We start from the raw sequence: 21,407 nt of genomic DNA on the forward strand, positions 1-21,407 counted from the left end.
TAAGGGTGTGTACTAACTAAACATCCTATGTCAGACGATCGTCTGATCTACCTAGAAGAACTCAAATCTAAACTCTGATACCACTAAATATAACACCATCAAACTAATACGAGTGACCTGATCTGATCCAAGGGGTTACATTAGGGTCACCGAAACGACCTAATCTAAAAATTAAGGAAAATAAAACTTCAACCAATAAAATTTTAAAATTGTAAATAATTTCAACATAAAAATAAATTTAAACATTAAAATAGAAATCAATAATACACAATGTAAAAACAAGTTTCAAACTCTAATATAAAAGAAATTGTAACCTATATGTCCCCTAATTACATGTGCCACACTCCACAAGCAACACCGGAGGAACTCCCAAAACTAATGTCGATAAAAGCACAAAATAATTTTCTTTAACCTGAAATGGTAAGTGATAGAGTGAACTTTGGAAAAGCTGAGTAATACAAAACTATCAAATAATGCTAAAGGGAAAGCATATATATTGTAGTACATGAAAATCCCTTAGTGATACAAATATCTACAAGCTCTAGAAAAGTGTTGAAATTTTATTAATTAATCATCACAGTAACAATCTAAAAGTATCTAGATCGAAAGAGTTAGACCGAAATAGATCTAAGAATAGTTTAGTATGTTTTATCAGTTCGGAAACAAATATGAATATAGTTCCAAATTAAAATAATTTATTTCAGTAAAATGGACTTTTAAAGAGATGATAAATTTTAGTTTAAAAATGATTTGACTGCCCTCCATCCGAACACCAGACTGTGTAGGTTGTCCTAAACCATACACCCACATGTACATCCGTTAAGGACCTTACACTTACATCATAAGAACCTGCTGTAAGGACCTCCTTCGTATAGCATAAAAACTTGCGGTAAGGACCTCCTACAGGAAGGGCTTACCCTGTGCACAAAACATATGAGCATATGGTAAGATCTTAGAAGTCACAGACTAAGCCTGAGATACTTCATTCAATAATACCAACTCGGAACAGTAAAATAGTAATATCATAAAACCATGATCCATATATATTTGTATGATAAAACAGAAACTAGAGATGATGTTTTTATTCCATATAACAATGTCATATTATAAAACAATATTTGAGATTTTTAACAACTTATTTAGTTCACAAGTCGAATCGAACTCAACAAATCCATTACTATGGTACTTAGCAAAATTTTTGACAAGAACACTTAATGGATGTCGATTACTTAATATAGACTACATTATTAAGTTGAACAATTCACCTTCACAAATCTTTCTTAAACGAATCTCAAGGGGATGCAAATATATTCATGTAATATTTGTCCTTATCTCGTATTATAAGAGCATTAGGGAAGGTCGACATATTCAGGTCGTACTCTATAATCCTTATGGTATTAAAGTGTCTAAAGCTTTACTTGTATTTTTAGAACTTATCCAAAGGGATTCGCTTAATCTGAATCATGAGGGTATTTAGATCATTCCAAAACTTGATGGTATTTTAGTCATATAAGGCTTGTGGGTATTTCAGACATTTTAAAGCTCAAGAGTATTTTGGTTATTTTAATAAATTTAGCCATATATAATGCTTTCGTTAAAATAGTCTTTAGGTGTTGCTCATAAATTAGTAATTTTAGATTATATGCCTTTCTAGAGGTTATAAATTAATTGTAAAAAATTCCAAATAGATCAGGAATTTAACAGGTAAATCGGTAGTCATATCAGACCAAATCATAATTCTTAGGTTAATTCCACTATTAGAGGTAATCCATATCCTTCTTAAACCTTAAGAGTATTTTTGTTAGTTCTCATTCAAATATTTACGGTATAAAAACCCTTAACTATAACACCCTAAATCGGATTGGGCCTAAAGTACCACATCGGGCTCCCGAGGCAACCCTAATTTTCAAAACATGTTCATTTCCTTTTCAAACATGTTGAATGGTATCATAAATAAAATAGAAATAATGTTATAAAACCATTTTACAAAATTGGAGCTTCGTGACATGTAATTTAAAATCCAAATAATACAAAATCTGAGTTTAATAAACTGAACACATAAGTAATGTTCTATGAATAAATATGCCCACTAAGCTATGGTACAATACTCTGAAGGAGATGCTAAAAGTCCTACTATGACGGTGCTGTATGAACTTCTCATGCTACTAACCTACAAATGAAAAACATCCAAAGGCCGAGATTACAAAGCCCAACATTATAATCACTAATCTAGAGCAACATAAGAATTTCATAAATGCAAACATGATGAAGACATGATACTAAGTAGTAGGAACATGCATGATCTAGATCAAGTGCTACCTACTTAAGGCTTAGCTGTCTGATCACTGAAATAGGGGTCTCATACACCCCTAAATCCTTGACTAAGGGGTTAACCATGAGTACACCTCTAAAGGGTTGCTAACCCTACTGGTAATATATGTTGTGCATTATCTAAATGCTATATTGATGCTCTTGTGCATTATCTGAATAAAACACTAAATCTGTTATACATTATCTAAATATAATATTGACTCTGATTTGTATTATCTGAATGCAATATTGTCTTTGTTGTGTCTCATACACTAGCTGAGGTAGGTATCATGGTGCGGCTGAGGGATCCTGCATCTCGGAGCTCACACAACTTCTAGACTGTCAGATACTAATATGACATACAATAACAAACATAAAGTTGTGGCGGGTATCATGGTACAACTGAGGGTTCTGTATCTCAGAGCACACTTACCCCTCTAACCTGCCAGTATACACTCGGGTACACTGGGGTGAGATTTGGAACTGCATCAAAAACGTACACCCAACCAACTTACTTTGTCGAGTCTTGGGGAATTTTCACCTAGCTGGAAAGAGAAGTGCCTTGGCACTGACTGGTATATACCCAGACATACTGAAAAATAAGACAAATAAGAGAAGTGCCTACTACTAAAGTAACTTAGGTGTCCTGGCTCTTTCCCGAGTGTCACAAAAATGTTAATTTTATGACATCCTAGTTGTTACTATTTCAAGTTGTTATCTCGCTCGTTCTATCATCTAAAACATTATACTAGGGTTAATGAACCTGCTACTACCAATAATATATATTAATATGGTTGTTCGCTACTTAAGGGTATTTTAATCATTCTTTGACTCTATGGAAATCTCAATGCATTTTGAGACTTCACAGTGATTATTATGGTTACTGTTTATTGGTTGTGGTTCTGGTTAGCTTAATATATGACTCGAGTTTATTCCTGGGTAATGATACTTTATTTGCTATTACTACGCTTTCCCCTAATTCACCCTCGAATTAAAGGAATAAATGCACGTCAAACACTCTCGGTCATTATTGCGGTATATGGCACTACTGTTTCATAATCTGATTATTTGATCATACCTCTCACCGGTATACCCTATGCACTAATACTTCGTCCATAGATATATGTTATGTGTTCAATGAAGTTACTTGGATATATTGTACCTTCTATTGTTTCCATGGTTGTAATCCACTCCCACGAGTGTCTTTGGGCCCCTTTGGCCATCTACAACCCTCACATATTAAGTTTATCCATACGCACCATCACTGGCTCTTACGGACCTTAACTCTGCCAAATATGATCAGCCGAGGTGGGTAGTATCGATACTCTGCATGTAGTATCGATACCTTAGGTCAAGTATCGATAACCCTATGAGTATTGGTACCAAAAATGTATTCTATTGCTGAAATTTGGGCCCATTATTGTACTGCTACACTGAGTATCGATTCTCTAGTGGCAGTATCGATACCCTATTTGAAATCCCTAATTTTTTCCAAATTCATCCAGTATTGACATTGTCCATCGCAATATCAATATTCAAACCCTAAAATAGATATTTTAGGCTCAATAATCACCTAAAAATCACCTTAAAGGCCATGGTTCAATTTTAAATCATGTATTAATGTTGTCGGTAGTTATTTAGGGTCTCAAGGTGTCATAAAAATACTTTTTTACATTTAAAACATCATCTTTGACATGAATCAAGTTTGAATCCTAAAATGCTTAACTATATAATTCTTAGCAAAATCTTGAAATTTATTAAGGCTTAATACTCGAACTGATTAGAAATACACTACCATGATGATTGAATCTCGAAATAGAGCTCTTTTAGCTAGAAATCATCCCTCACCATGTCTTGGATGATAAACCCCCCAACTTTTTCTTGCAAACAAAGAACTCATGGCTTGAATTGTTAAATCCATGTTGTTTGAGGGATTAAGATCTAAAATAACTTGAAAGAGGTAAGGAATGGCTCAAAAGATTTACCCTTGGCTTATGGAGCTTGGAGAGAAAAATGGGAGAAATGAAAATGAAAAGAAGAAAATGAAATGAGTTATAAAAGTTTCCATCTTTTGAAAATGGGCTAATTACTCTACTGGTCCCTACTCATCTTCCTACTATGAAAAAATCCCCTCTTTACGGCTAATTGGGCCCAGTCCAACCCAATTAAGGCTAACAGCTTGAATTATAATTTTTATAGGGTCCACTTACCTATCGGGTAAATCTGAAACTACTAGCCCAAAATTTAGGGTACTACAACTCTCCACTCCTTGAAAGAAATCTTGTCATTGAAATTTACTTGGTTTGAACGACCTATACTTAGGTCAAACAATTAAAAATCTCGAAGTGCTTAAACCATATCAAAATTGATTCTCATGGAATAAGTCCTTACAATTTGACATGCTGCTCAAAACCCGTAAAATCGGTCTAAAATTTTCTGAGGGCACTACCAACGCTGAACTTTAAGTAAAAACCTTTTAGAAGCACGAAGCTAAAGAATTTGCATTCTTACTATCTGATGTTGTACGCTCAGAATATTCCACAAGGATTACACTACTCCAAAAATCAATGCTATCATTGAATCCTTATATGAATAATCTTACTCAATCGAGATAATTCTCATCATAACTCGATAACCCCTTGTTACTGCTGAACTTAGGTAACTCGTTGTTCTATATCTTAAGATCTTATGGCATTAACCAACATTGTCTCGATACCAAATTCTGAGGATATGATGATAAATCTCGACTAACGTCAATCTCTATGCTTCTTTTGTGCAACTCTGATTCAATATTCACCCACATTACCTGAATGTTTCTCCATTACCTTATGACTTACATATGCTCTAATCACCTGATCGAGTATCTAAGGTGCTCACAACTGGAAATCGACCACTTACCGGGTGAAACTAGCAACATCTAGCTTTCCCAAAGAACATGAATCACAAAGCGGAGGTCTGTCGCAACTGCACTCTGACTAAGGATTCTGAGACTGTACGTCTAACACTAACTATCGTTACCACTACTGAGCTATTCAATGACCGCTAGTGCAAGTCAATCGTAGCTTAACTTACTTGATCTCCTTCAGTTTAAAGCACAAAAATTCTCGGAACTACACAACACTGACCATTGTTATGTATTGTATATAGCTCACACTCATATACTAACACGAAGACACCACTAACAAGGCTTGGCTCACTTAGCTGATTCACTTACTGTTCATGCAAGAAAATGTCCTAGTGACGTTTGAGGGTTAACTACATCTCAAAACTCATAACTCACTATAACACCTATAGTACCTTCAGAATCTATGGTGAAATTCTAGAATTACTGCATCGGAATATAAACCATCTAACTTACTCCTCACGAGTACTTGGGGCATATGGGCCTAGTTAGAAACTAATGTACCATGGATCTTGCTGAGATATATTCTAAGATTTTTGAAAACAAGGTGATCGCTATATTGGAAAGAGTAACTTGAGTATTGTTAACACTCTTATGTATATCTCTAACTCCAAGACTGAACTTAAGAGTACTAATTCTCTACGGGTTGATCACAAAAACCCTTTGCTGATAAAACAAAGGTGTCCTTATAATCTCATATCTAATGGGACCATAACTAAGGATACTCCCATATGGAACACACAAGTGTAAGATTCTGTTACTAAACACTTTCTAGAGTTGATCTTCAACTCAACAAGGAACAACCACCTATCCTCCTGACTCTGAATCCCGAAATCTTTAGGTCAAGCAACACTTGAGCTAACAACTTCCTTTAGGTTGATATCGAGTCTGATCCAAGCCCTCAATGACTTTCTAGGTTAACCTCGTTTAATCCACTAAGGCTACCTACTAGCCACTAGGATCCACACTTTTGCATTATTTATTTGAAATCTCATTTGCGACATCAACTTCTTGACCCTGCCTCTCTATGATCTGCCAAGCTGAATCGAGAACTGATTGATTCGCTCCACTACTCTCCTGTCTGAGCATAGAACTAACACATTCCTCACTAATTTTCACTATATTGCTTGCACTCTAAATAATCTAAAACTCTATCGGGGCTTCTAAAGCTCACCATTATTGATGAGGTTGGCGGTCTCCGATGAGACCCTACAACAGACCTCTGACTCAACTAGAGTGACTGAGTTAATGTCACTCTTTGCTAACGTGGACCCCTAGTCCTCCCTGCCATTGACTCGCCCAACAATCTCATCCTCATGCTCTCCAACAATCTACTGATACTCAAGTATTTTTACTCGAGATCATTATCACGGACCCCTAGCCTAAAAAATAACATCATCCTTGAGTAAAATGGTTATGCACACTAACTTACCCTCTAAGATAAGATGAAGCTACCTGAAAACCCCATGGTCACTCTCAACCACTGATCGACTAAAATCATATCATTATCATATGAACCAAAGAAGTCGATTGTCTAATACTTCCTTAGCCTTTCTACTGGGAATTTTGTTAGCACTAATGCACTATGGGTGGTTGACTGAACTATCTGCGCTCTAGGAATAACGTCCACTATCTCTCTAAGAGTGAAAGTTATACATCTAAAAAATGTCACCTTCACGATGGACCGGCATGATGGGACACCAATAATCTATGCCCTTGGTACAAATCCTTTACTGATTCTCTAAATTATGTTGGAAACTATTTTTCATCGCAAATTCTACGACATAGGTTAAGGAAGGAAGCACCATTAGGATTTCAGACTTATACCAGTACTTTCAGTACCTAGGGGCAAGTATTCATTAACACCTTAATAATACTGACCACTAGGTCCTAGAACCGACTCAACCTAACGCTCTGATAGCACTAAATGTAACACCTAAACCCGATTGGGCCTAAAGTGCCACATTGGGCTACTGAGGCAACCCTTGATTTTTAAAACTTGTTCATTTTCTTTTTAAACATATTGAATGGTATTATAAATAAAACATAAATACTATTATTACAACACCATATCTCTGTGACACATAATTAAAATCAAAATAATACAAACTCTGAGTTTAATAAACTGAATACCTAAGTAATATTCCATGAATACATATGCTCACTAAGCTACAGTAAAATACTCTTAAGGAGATGTTGGAAGCCCTAATGTGACGATGCTCCATGAACTGCTCATGCTACTAACCTACCAACGGAAAACATCCGAAGGTTGTGCTTGCAAAGACAAACATTATAATCACAAAGCTAGAGAAATAGAAGAATTTCTTAAATGCAAGCATGCTGAAGATATGGTACTAAGCGGTAGGTACATGCATGATCTAGATCAAGTGTTACCTACTTAAGGCTTAGCTGTCCAATCATTGAAGTAGTGATCTCACACACCCCTAAATCATCGACTAAGGGGTTTTCCATTAGTACACCTCTAAAGGGTCTCGAACCCTACTGGTTGTATCTATTGCGCATTGTCTAGATGCTACAATGACGCTCCTATTCATTATATAAATGCAATACTAACTCTACTATGCATTATCTTAATGCAATATTGACTATGTTGTGCATTATCTAAATACAATATTGACTCGTGCCTCATACACTAGTTGAGGTAGGCATCATGGTGCGATTGAGAGATCCTTCATCTCGGAGCTCACACACCCCTATAGTCTGTTAGATACTAATATATGACACATAAAACTATGGTAGGCATTATGGTGCGACTGATGGTTATGTATCTCATAGCTCACATACCACTTTAGCCTGTCGATGTACCCTCGGGTACACTATGGTTAGATCCATAACTGCATCGGAAACGCACACCCAACCAACTTACCCCGTCAAATCTTAGGTCATCTGCGCCCAGCTGGCAAGAGAAGTGCCTTGGTACTGACTGGTATATACCTGAACATACTGACAAACAAGACAATTGGCATACTACTAAAGTCACTAAGGTGTCTTGGTTGTTTCTCGAGTGTCACACAAAGGCTAGTTTTATAACATCCTAGATGTTACTATTTCTAGCTGTTATCTCGCTCGTTCTCTCATCTAGAATGTTATATGAGAGATAATTAATCTGCCACTACTAATAATATGTAATGATCTGGTTGTTTGCTACTTAAAAGTATTTTAGTCATTATCTGAATCTGGGAAAATCTCTATGCGTTTCGAGAGTTCACGATGATTACTGTGGTTACTATTTATTGGTTGTGGTTCTGGTTGGCCCAATATCTTACTCGAGTTCATTCCTGAGTAGGATACTCTATTTGTTATTACTACATTTTCCCCCATTTTGTCCTCGAATTAAAGGAACTATTTCACGTCCAATACTCTCGATCATTCTTATGGTATATGACACTATTGTCTCATAATATGATTATTTGGTCATACCTCTCGTCGGTACACCTTGTGCACCGATCCTCTATCCATAGAAACATGTTACGTGTTCACTGAAGAGAGTTGGACGTGTTACACCTGCTATGGTTACTCTGGTTGTAACCCACTCCCACGAGTGTCTCTAGGACCCTTTGGCCATATATGTCCCTCAAGGACTATGTTCTATCCTTATGGACCATCCCTGGCTCTTACAGACCTTAAAAAGGTTAAATTTAATCATGCAAGGTGGGTAGTATCGATACTTTACCTGTAGTATCGATACTCTAGGGTGAAGTATTGATACCCCTATGAGTAGCAGTACCAAAAATGCATTATGTTGCTGAAATTGGGACTCAATATCGATACTGCTACCTTGAGTATCGATACTGTAGTTGCAGTATCAATACTCTTGCATGAAATCCCTAATTTTTACCCCAATTCATATAGCATCGATATTGTTCATCCCAATATTGAAACTTAACCCTGAAATGGATATTTTATGCTTGAGAATCACCTAAAAATCATCTTAAAGGCCATGGATCGATTCTAAATCATGTATTAATGCTATGGGTAGTTATTTAGGGTATTAAGGTGTCATAAAAACACTTTTTTTACGTCTAAAACATCATTTATGGCATGAATCAAGTTTAAATCCTAAAATGATCGACTACACAAGTCTCAGTAAAATCTTGAAATTTATAAAAGCTTAATACTCCAGAAGATTAGAAATACACTACCGTGATGATTGAATCCTGATATAGAGCTCTTTTACCAAGAAATCATCCCTCACCATTGGATGATAAAACCCCCAACTTTCTTTTACAAACAAAGAACCCATGGCTTGAATTGTTAAATCCATGTTTCTTGAGGGATTAAGAATGGAAATAAAACTTGAAAGAGGTACGAAATGGCTCAAAAGACTTACTGTTGAGTTAATCGATCGACGGAATCGGCCAAGAGGGGGTGAATTGGCAATTAAAATTTTGGTGGAAGCTTTTGCAGAAAATTGAAAGTAATTGCACAGTGATTTAGAGTGGTTCAACTTTCTTAACCAAAGTCTACGTCCACTACCTTAGCTATCCACACTAAGGATTTTCCAACAAATTCACTAATTTGTTCTTTCTTTTGAGGCCAAAGAGATAACCTTACAACTCTCTCAAGAATATACCCAAATTCTTGAGAACATTATTTCTCAAAGAGAAGATTACAAATTTGTAAACTTACAAGGAAATCCTCACAAGGTAAGATGTTTGCACAATTCTAGAACAAAGAAAAGAACACTCATAAATGAATAAAATTGAGTACAAGTAGTGTTCTTAAAAGAAAAATGAATATTGAATGAAAAATAGGCTTGAAAATGATCAAACTTGAAGTTTGATGCTTTCTCTTTGATTCTCTCTTGATTCTAGTTGCTTGTTGTTTCTTGTTCTTGATCAATGGCTTCTAAGCTTGTTTAAATACACCTTCAAATGATTCTGAACGTTGGGGATGATTAATGGAGTCAATAGAGTCGTTTAAGTGTGAAAACAATTAATGAAAGTGGATGGGAGCGTCAGTGCATCGATGCATACCCTAGGTGCATCGGTGCATCAGTGTAAAATTCAAATATTTTGACCGTTGGAACACTTAGTGCATCGGTGCACCAAGTGTGCATCGATGCATCAAATGCATTCGATGTTCAATTTAATTCATGGTGCATCGATGCATGGATTGGTGCATCGGTGCATCACTTTGGAAAATTGATTTTTGGCTTGATTTTGGTTCAAAATACTTTGTGAAAATTGCTTAAAAATAGTTTAAGTATAAAACACAATTTTACACATTTAGTAAGGTTTGAAATTGATCTTGAAAGACTTGGAGTAATAATTTGATATTCGATTAATTAAATCAAATATTCTTAGAAAATCATTTGTAAAATCTTAATATTCATTTAAACTTAATTTGTTATATCGAAACATCAAAATGTTTTCAACAATCTCCCCCTTTTTGATATAACAAAACATTTGAGTTATTGTAAGATTTTCTAAAATTTTGAAATCAATTTTTAAAAATTACTCCCCTTTACTATAACACTTCTCCCCTTTAACATTTAATATTTCTCCCCCTTTTTATTAAATCAAAAAGACTTAAAAAATGCTTTTAAACAAGGTTTTGAAAAGTATAGCCAATTGATTATAGTTAAATATAGCTTAAGCTGCTAAGATCACAATCAAAAGAGAGATTAGCCATTAGTTCCATAATCAATATTCATAAACAAATGTGAAATGGCACAATTGGTCATATATGTCTAAAATGTAAATGATGCAAAAATAAAATTAATAAACATTAAGCTCATATAGAAAATTCAAGCAGACCAAATATATATATTAAGTTCATAATCCAATCATCCAAACAAATTCAAGCATCTAACAATCCAAAACAAACAATCCAGAAACATCAAAACAATCCGAGTTTGAAATAACAAATAAAGCATGGAGAAAAAGGTCTAATCCATCGGAGGGTCAGGAGGAGAAGGATAATGAGCTCGAACTTAAAGAGTGAGTGTGTTAATACGTTCATGCATCTCCCACTGAAACTCAGTAATATAAGACTCCATGGAAACAAACCTCAGATCAAACGACTCCAAGAAAGATCGAAAATATGTTGGCATTTGATCTTCTTGTCGTGCTGGTTCCTGAGCAGGCTCATCGTCTGGTACGTGATCGTCGATATCTTGCATTAGCTGTTGAAACTTAGGATCATCGTCAGCAGCCGGAGGAGGAAGAGGAGCAGGAAAAGAGCTAGGAGCAGCTCATGAGGAACTAGCTCCTGGAGTTTGCTTGCCGGGTCTAAAAACCCATTGACCAGTTTCCTCGTCTTGTTTCCACTTGGCTTTCTTCAATGAGGTTAGATTGATTGGGTTTTGGAGAGGAATGGGATTATCGAGAGAGATGTCTAGACCAAGTTTGATAAAGAGGTTACTAAGAAGACATCCATAAACTAATGTTTCTACATGCTTTGAAGGAACAATGTTTATGATGTCCAATAGTTGACTGAAAATAATGTGGGGTAGATTTATTTTGATTTTGTTCTTAATACAATACATCCACCATAAATCCCTAGCACGAAGAGTGGAGTACCTACCAGCAGATGGTCGAAACCACCACGAGATTATCAAATGAAGAAAACGATCGTGATGATAACGAAGGGTACTAACACTAGCGTTTGGAATATAGGGATAATTCACATTTTCATTTTCATTATATGACCCATCATCATCTAACCCAAAACGTGAGGTTATAGTCGTGGGGTCAATATTAATATATTGGCCTAAGACATAGGATCTAATATCAATAGTCCCACATTGAGTATTATTTTGAATGCACACCGCATTAGAATAGAAAATGTGGACTAACTGATGAAAAACGACAGGTTTGAGACGAAACAATTTATCAAACTTCCAAGTTTTAAGAATTATGAGGTATTCAAAATCAATGTCAATCATGGCTTGAAGAGAAGGAATGTGCTCTTCCTGGATTCTATAGGATTGGAAAGACTCCATATATCTATGGTACAGGTCATCTCTACGACGTTCAGGCATGTTGAAACAAAGTCCTATCTATTAGGAGGAGGAGGAATGGGATTTGGAGGTTGGTTTGAACGAGAACGACTCGATGACATTCTAGGGCGTTTGGGATTGGACATGGTTTACGAATCGGAAAAGGAATATAATCTGCAAATTGAAACACATGTATGCAATATAATCAATCCCAAAACCCAATTGAGTCCTCAATAAGGTTCTCTAAACCGAATCCTAATGGGCAAGGTTTTGAAAACTATTTGAAAATAATAATATGTATAGTTTTTCATGAAAACAACATAATTAAATCAAAAACATCAAATTTAGAAATTAAATTCAAATTTTCGATTTTGTTTTTCAAAAATTAAAGAACATTTTGAAAAATTGTGTGCTTTTGATGAAATTTGTTGTAAAATCTAGTTTATAATCATCATATAACCAATGCCCGATATAATGTTCATCCTAGAACTAATCAAAACTAGCCCTAAGATCGAAAATTGATAAAAATGAGTTTTTAGAAAAGTTTACCTTGAAATTTCGGATTGAGAGGGATGTATTGATGTTTTGCACTAATTAATGATTGAGGCAGGAATATGAGTTGAAAAACTCGAAGATTCCGATCAAAAACCAAGAATTTTAAGCAATTTTGAGAGTAAGAAAGAGAGAGGAGGCGAACGGCTAAGAGAGTTTATAGTTTTAGGTTTTGAAACAAATGAGAAAATAAGCCTTTTTTAACCTAAAACCCGACGGATGCATCGATGCATGGCCCTGTGCATCGATGCACGTTCAAGGCGTGCATCAACATGATGAATCGATGCACATTCAAAGGGATGCATCGATGCACTGTTATGTGTATCAATGCATGAAGCACAAAAATGTAAAAAATCCGTTTTAAACATTCAAGAAGCTAAATTAATTAGCTCTAGTGGTATTGGCAACTCTTATTTTGAAAATTAATCATGTTCAATCAATCAAATTAATCTTTAAACAACATTTGAACATAAAATTAATTTTCATCAAGCAACATAAACTCCCCCTAACTAATAGCAATGAATTCAATCAAAAATTACCATTATAAGCATTTTTCATTTATTCTTTAAAGTGCTAAAAACTATTTTAAACACTAAGTGAAGATAGGTCAGTTAAACCTAATTCTCTCCTAAGTGTCCAAAATATTTCCTTGTCTAAAGGTTTTGTAAAGATATCCACTAATTGATGCAAAGTATCAACAAATTCTAGAACTACATCTTCCTTAGCGACATGGTCTCTAATGAAGTGATGTCTAATTTCAATATGTTTAGTTCTAGAGTGTTTGATGGGATTTTCAGTGAGAAAAATAGCACTAGTATTGTCACACTTGATAGGAATGGTACCTACTTCAATTCCATAATCAAAAAGTTGTTGTTTCATCCATAAAACTTGTGCACAATAACTATCGGCTGAAATGTATTCCGCTTCAGTGGTAGATAATGCAACACAATTTTGTTTCTTTGAAAACCAAGAAATCAGCATATTTCCAAGGAATTGGCAAGTACCGAAGGTGATTTTCCTATCTAATTTGCATCCTCCATAATCCGCATCAGAAAAGGCATGCAAGCTAAAGCTAGAGTCTCTAGAATACCAAAGTCCTAAACTAGGAGTGTCCTTACGGTATCTAAAGATTCTCTTAACAGCTAGTAAATGTGATTCCTTAGGGCATGATTGAAATCTAGCACATAAGCAAACACTAAACATAATGTCCAGTCTACTTGCAGTTAGATAAAGCAAAGAACCAATCATTGACCTGTATAATTTAACAATCACACATTTACCTCCTTCATCTAGGTCAAGCTTTGTTGATGAGCTCATTGGAGTGTCATAAGGTTTCCCATTTTCCAATCCAAACTTCTTGAGCATATCTTGACATACTTAGCTTGATTGATGAAGATGTCATTTTTTCTTTGCTTGATTTGGAGTCCTAAGAAAAATGAGAGCTCCCCCAGCATGCTCATTTCGAATTCACTTTGCATTAGCTTAGAAAATTCTTGGCAAAGAACGTCATTAGTAGAACCAAATATTATATCATCAACATAAATTTGAACTACTAATAAATATTTACCTTTATGCTTTAAAAACAATGTAGTATCAACCTTTCCTTTGGAAAAACCTTTTTCAATTAAAAAATTTGACAATCTTTCATACCAAGCTCGAGGAGCTTGTTTTAAACCATAAAGTGCTTTTGTCAATTTAAGAACATGATTTGGAAATTTTAAATCTTCAAAAACTGGAGGTTGTTCCACATACACTTCTTTCTTTATAAAACCATTTAAAAATGCACTTTTAACATCCATTTGATATAATTTAAATTCATGAAAACATGAAAATGCTAATAACATTCTAATTACCTCCATCCTAGCTATGGGAGCGTATGTTTAATCATAGTCTATGCCCTCTTCTTGATTATACCCTTGAGCAACAAGTCTATCCTTGTTTCTCACTATATTACCACTTTCATCAAGCTTATTCCTAAATACCCATCTAGTACCTACAGTAGATTTATTACTAGGCCTTTCAACTAATGTCCGTACTTTACTCCTCTCAAATTGATTTAACTCTTCTTGCATAGCCATAATCCAATGTTCATATTTTAATGCTTCTTTAATATTCTTAGGCTCTATACATGAGATAAATGCCACAAAATTACAAATATTTCTAAGAGAGGATCGAGTTGTTACCCCTTTGGATGGATCACCTATAATCTCACCATCCTTGACATAGTTGTATTCCCTTGGGTAAGAAACTTTCCTTTCTTCAATGGTTGGATTCTCGAGAGGATCATGAGTTTCCTCATTTTTCGTTTCTTCCTTTGATGATGGTTCTTCAACGTCATGTCTAATGTTATTTGTATTTATAACACCTACATCATCATTCACACAAGAATCCTTCCTCTGAAGGAGGTTATCATCGAAAACAACATGTATAGACTCTTCTACAACTAAAGTTCTTTTATTAAATACTCGAAAAGCTTTAGAATTTAAGGAATAACCCAGAAAAATTCCTTCATCACTTTCAGCATCAAATTTGCCAAGATTATCTTTACCGTTGTTTAAAACAAAACACTTACATTCAAAAGGATGAAAATAACTAATGTTAGGCTTTTTATTTTTGAAAAGTTCATATGGAGTTTTCTTTAAAATAGGCCTAATGATTACTCGATTAATAACATAACAAGCGGTATTTGTGGCTTTCGCCCAAAAATATTTTAGCAAATTGTTTTCACAAAGCATGGTTCTAGCCATTTCTTCTAAAGTTCGATTTTTCCTCTCAACAACTCCATTTTGTTGAGGGGTTCTAGGTGCTAAAAAATTATGGCTAATACCATTAGAATCACAAAACTTAGTAAATCCAAGATTTTCAAATTCAGTTCCATGATCACTTTTAACACTAGTTATAGAGTAACCTTTTTCGTTTTGGATTACTTTTGAAAACGTGATGAATTTTTCTAATGCTTCATCTTTAGTACTTAAGAATATAACCCAAGTATATCTAGAATAGTCATCTACCAAGACAAAAACATATTCTTTTCCACCCAAGCTAGTAGTTCTAGATGGCCCAAAAAGATCTAAATGGATCAATTGCAATACTCTACTAGTTGATATATCATTAATGGATTTAAAAGAAATTCGCTTTTGTTTTCCTTTAGCACAAGCATCACAGATTTTATCATTATCAAATTTTAGTTTAGCCAGCCCTCGAACCAATTCTCCTTGAACTAACCGTTGTAAAACACTCATACTAGCATGTCCTAGTCTCCTATGCCATAACCAACTATCATGCTCATCCTTAGCAACTAGGCATAAATTACTCATTTCTATAGAGTCTAAATGCACCATGTATATGTTTCCTATTCTATGACCAACAAGCATAATCCTATTAGATGCAATATCAATGACTTTACAACCATTAGTTTCAAATATGACATTGAACCCTTTATCACATAATTGACTAATACTCAGGAGATTATGCTTTAATCCATTCACATATAACACATTTTTAATTTGTATGGAAGAGGTATTACCTATTATACTTATACCTTCAATGTGACCTTTTGAATTATCACCAAAAGTCACTTCTCCTCTATTTTTGGCGTTAAGCTCTATGAACCGGCTTTTGTCTCCGGTCATGTGTCTTGAGCATCCACTATCAAGGTACCATGAATTTGAATTTGTTTCCCATGCCTTGTAGCAGTGCTCCTTTCCCTACAAACATAGATTAATTTTTGATTTTTGGTACCCAAATTCTTTTGGGTCCATATTCATTAGTTTCCAAAATCCTAGTCCCCTTAGGTATCCATTTGTGTAGGATATCTTTATCTTTAGTAGTAAAGAGTTCTTTAGGAACCCACATACTTCTAATGATTTTTCCATTAGAGGTTCTTCGGGGACCTCTATGATTGTAGTTTTTAAAACTTTTTCTAACAACGTTGGATTTTGAATTTTCTCCTTTTTCAAAACATTTTGTTCCAACTTTATCAAAAGAAGCTTTAAGATCATCAATTTTCTTTTGATGATCATCATTGACCTTTGAAAGTAAATTTTGCAAATCTGAATTTTTCTTTTCAAACTCTTCTAGTTTGATTTTCAAATCTTTGATTTTACTTTCAAGATCATTGTTGGTTTTGGATATGAGCTTATTTTGATTTTTCAATTTTGAAATATCATTTTTATATTTTAAAAACAATTTCTCATAATCCGAAGCCAACCCATTATATTCCTCTAATAGCTCATCATAAGATAAATCATCAAAATCAGATGAGTTAGAGGTTACTTTAGAATCTTCCCCGAATGCCATCAAGCACAAGTTTGCTATTTCTTGTTCCTCTTCATCGGAACCTTCTTCATCACTCCATGTAGCCACATGAGCCTTGTGCTTATTCTTTGATTGACCCTTTCTCTTCAATTGTGGGCAATCATATTTGACATGCACCAGCTTTTTGCATTCATAGCAAATAATCGGGTCCTTCTCTTTTGGTTCATTTTTTAGGCCTTCATTTCGTTTGAATTTTCTTCCTCGGTAAGGTCTTGTCATTTTTCTGAACCGTTTGGCAAACAATGCCATTTCCTCATCATCTTCATCTTCATCCTCATCCGAATCACTCTCTTTGTGGATTTGAAAGAAACTCCAATGTTTTTCTTCTTCTCCTTCTCCTTTGGTGTCTCTTCAATCTTATCGAGGTCCACCTCATCTTCAAGCAACATTTCATGAGTGAGGAGAGAACCAATTAGCTCTTCAAGTGCTAAGGACTTTAGATTCTTAGCCTCGATGATTGCCGTCTTCTTGGATTGCCATGATTTTGGAAGTGAGTAAACTAACTTCCTCACAAGCTTCTTGTTAGGAATGATCTCTCCATATGATTTGAGACCATTGACAATAGTTGAGAATCTATCCGTCATAGCTTTGATATCTTCATTTGGTTTCATCCTGAAATTTTCATAGCTATGTGTTAGAAGACTAATTTTAGATTCTTTTACCTCGTCGGTGCCTTCATGAGTGACTTGTAGTTTATCCCATATTTCTTTGGCGGTTGTACAAGATGAAACTCTTTCATATTCATCTGGTCCAAGAGCACAAAATATGATATCGATAGCTTTGGAGTTGAGCTGGAACATTCTTGTCTCTCTTTCACTCCACAATCTTGGATGAGTGAGAGGTTTGATATATCCGTCTTCTACAACATTCCATGCTCCCATGTCACTAGCTTGAATGAAATACATCATCATATTCTTCCAATAGGCATAATTAGCTCCATTGAAGAAAGGAGGCTTGTTGACAGGCATCGAATCGAGACCGGAGTCGACGTTTGAAGTGGAGGCCATTGATGACTTTGATTATCGATGTAACTCTTCCCGGATCTACTCAAGAGGTGGTTAAACCTTCAAATGAGTCAAGCTCTGATACCAATTGTTGAGTTAATCGATCGACATAATCGGCCAAGAGGGTGTGAATTGGAAATTAAAATTTTGGTGGAAGCTTTTACAGAAAATTGAAAGTAATTGCACAGCGATTTAGAGTGGTTCGACTTTCTTAACAAAAGTCTACGTCCACTACCTTAGCTATCCACACTAAGGATTTTCCAACAAATTCACTAATTTTTTCTTTCTTTTGAGGCCAAAGAGATAACCTTACAACTCCCTCAAGAATATACCCCAATTCTTGAGAACACTCTTTCTCAAAGAGAGGATTACAAATTTGCAAACTTACAAGGAAATCCTCACAAGGTAAGATGTTTGCATAATTCTAGAACAAAGAAAGGAACACTCAAAAATGAATACAATTGAGTACAAGTAGTGTTCTTGAAAGCAAAATGAATATTGAATGAAAAATAGGCTTGAAAATGATCAAACATGAAGTTTGATGCTTTCTCTTTGATTCTCTCTTGATTCTAGTTGCTTGTTGTTTCTTGTTCTTGATCAATGGCTTCTAAGCTTGTTTAAATACACCTTCAAATGATTCTGAACGTTGGGGATGATTAGTGGAGTAAATAGAGTCGTTTAAGTGTGAAAACAATTAATGAAAGTGGATGGGAGCGTCAGTGCATCGATGCATACCCTAGGTGCATCGGTGCATGAGTGTAAAATTTAAATATTTTGACCGTTGGAACACTTAGTGCATCGGTGCACCAAGTGTGCATCGATGCATAAAATGCATTCGATGTTTTGAAAAGCCTGAGTGCATCGATGCATGGTCCTATGCATCGATGCATCAAATGGTCCTATGCATCGATGCATCAAATGCATTGAGTGCATCGATGCATCAAATGCATTGAGTGCATCGATGCATCAAATGCATTCGATGTTCAATTTAATTCATAGTGCATCGATGCATGGATTGGTGCATCGGTGCATCACTTTTGAAAATTAATTTTTGGCTTGATTTTGGTTCAAAATACTTTGTGAAAATTGCTTAAAAAATAGTTTAAGTATAAAACACAATTTTACACATTTAGTAAGGTTTGAAATTGATCTTGAAAGACTTGGAGTAATAATTTGATATTTGATTAATTAAATCAAATATTCTTAGAAAATCATTTGTAAAATCTTAACATTCATTTAAACTTAATTTGTTATATCGAAACATCAAAATGTTTTCAACACTTACCCTTGGCTTATGGAGCTTAAAAAGAAAAATAGGAGAAATGGAAATGAAAGGAAGAAGATGAAATGAGTTATAAAAGATTCCACTGTTGGTTCCTTCTCATCTTCTTACTATGCAAAAATCCCTTTTTATGGCTAATTGTGCCTAAGTCCAACCCAATTAAGCCCAACGACTTGAATTATAATTTCTGTGGGGCCACTTACCTCTCGGGCAAACCAAATACTACTAGCCGGGAATTTGGGGTGTTACATTAATTGAAAAAAATCAGAATTTATGGTTTAAAGTTAACTTCACTCAACATAAAATTTTATATTGGTTCTCTATTTCCTTATACATGTCATTAATTCTTATTCAAGTTACTAACATTATACCGAAATCATAGTAGATTTAAAATAATAAACAATAACCCATTTCCAACTCATATTTATTCATGCATAGGGTAGTAAAGTATTACCTCAATTTTTGTGCTACGTCGGTAAGACATTTAACACCACTTGATCATTCTTGAACTTGAATTTGATGTCCCATAATATCTCAAATACATGACAAAAGAATTACATTAGAAACATAGCTTAAACGCGAATTGGATCGAATCAAAAGATAAAACACTAAAAAGTAGCTTATCAAAAAAATCAAGATAGGTGGTCTAAAAAAAGTCAATGCCTGATCAACACTCGGTAAACGGTCAACAGTCAACGGCTCGACTCAACTCAGCTCGGCTCAACTCAACTCGTTTTGAATCGACTTTATAGTTCAGACTAGTCCAACAAGTTCAACAAAATTTTCCAGGCGATGGACAAAGGCCACACAAAGAGGGTGGCGCATGGGGTGCGTGTGATGGTATATGTTGGTCAAACGACCACCAATTTTTCTAGTATTCAATTTTACGAGATTTTGAGTCACTTACTAGGCTCGGTTCATGAGAGTGAATGACGGAGAGCTCGATATCGACTCATCGTAAACTAGTTTTTCCTTACCGACAACAACAGCTACAAAGAAGACACCGGTGGACTCAGAATGACAGAAGGATTCCAACGGTACGAGAGGTGTTGTAAGCGGAGCTATGATCGCTGACGAAACATTATTTAAAAATTCTTGGAGAAAGTTTTTAAAAAAGAAAAGAGAAAGAAGGCTTTGGACTTTTCAAAAATGGAAACTTATAGATTTTAGGGTTTATAAACCTAACATAATAGGAAATGAAAAAATTATGTCATAAGCCCTCCAATTTTTGTTGCTTTATGAATTTGATCTAAATTTAATCAAAAATTGACTTTGGTCCCTAAATTTAACAAAAATTTCAATCTAAACCTCAAAATTAATTTAAAAAATTATCCCCTAAATTGGGGTGTGACATGTTATCTTTAAAGTATAGTTTAATTTAAAATATTAAACAATTAAAAGTTGAAATTGAACCTAAATGATAGATTGACAAACCAAAATATTTTTTATAAGAACATATCAATAAGTTTATATACTCAATTAGACTCATATCCAACTCAATCTAAATTGACCAGAAGATCTAAAGGTTGACCTGAACAAAAAATTGACCGATATAATATTAATCCGATCTAAAAATCGACCAATTTGATATTAACCAACCGAAAAATTGACCGGTCCAATATTAACCCGACCCAAAACTCGACTTATCTGATATTGAACTAATCATAAAACAAGTGATCCGATAATCACCCACCATGGTACCTAACCCGACCCAATACCTAACTTGACCCAATATTCGACTCACCTCGTTTTAACATAAAATCAAACAAAATCCGATCTAACCCGAACAAAACTAAACCAATGTAATCTAAACTCAAAATATCCAACCCAAACAACCCGTTTACCAACCCTATTCTTACGTTCCTACCAAATATACTTATATTCCTACTTAATAAATCAAAATAATATAATAAAACAATCTTAATTCCTACGTTCTTACTAAATAAACTAAAATAATATAACATTCTTAATACTATATTAGATTACATTCCAAAAATAGAACCAGTTGATCAAGGGTACAAACGCCCCCATAAGGTCAACGATAGAGAGTATCATTGTCCCACCAATATTTAAGAT

Source organism: Hibiscus syriacus, unplaced genomic scaffold, assembly GCF_006381635.1.
Source record: "Hibiscus syriacus cultivar Baekdansim isolate YM2019G1 unplaced genomic scaffold, ASM638163v2 tig00002237_pilon, whole genome shotgun sequence".
Lineage (NCBI taxonomy): Eukaryota > Viridiplantae > Streptophyta > Magnoliopsida > Malvales > Malvaceae > Hibiscus > Hibiscus syriacus.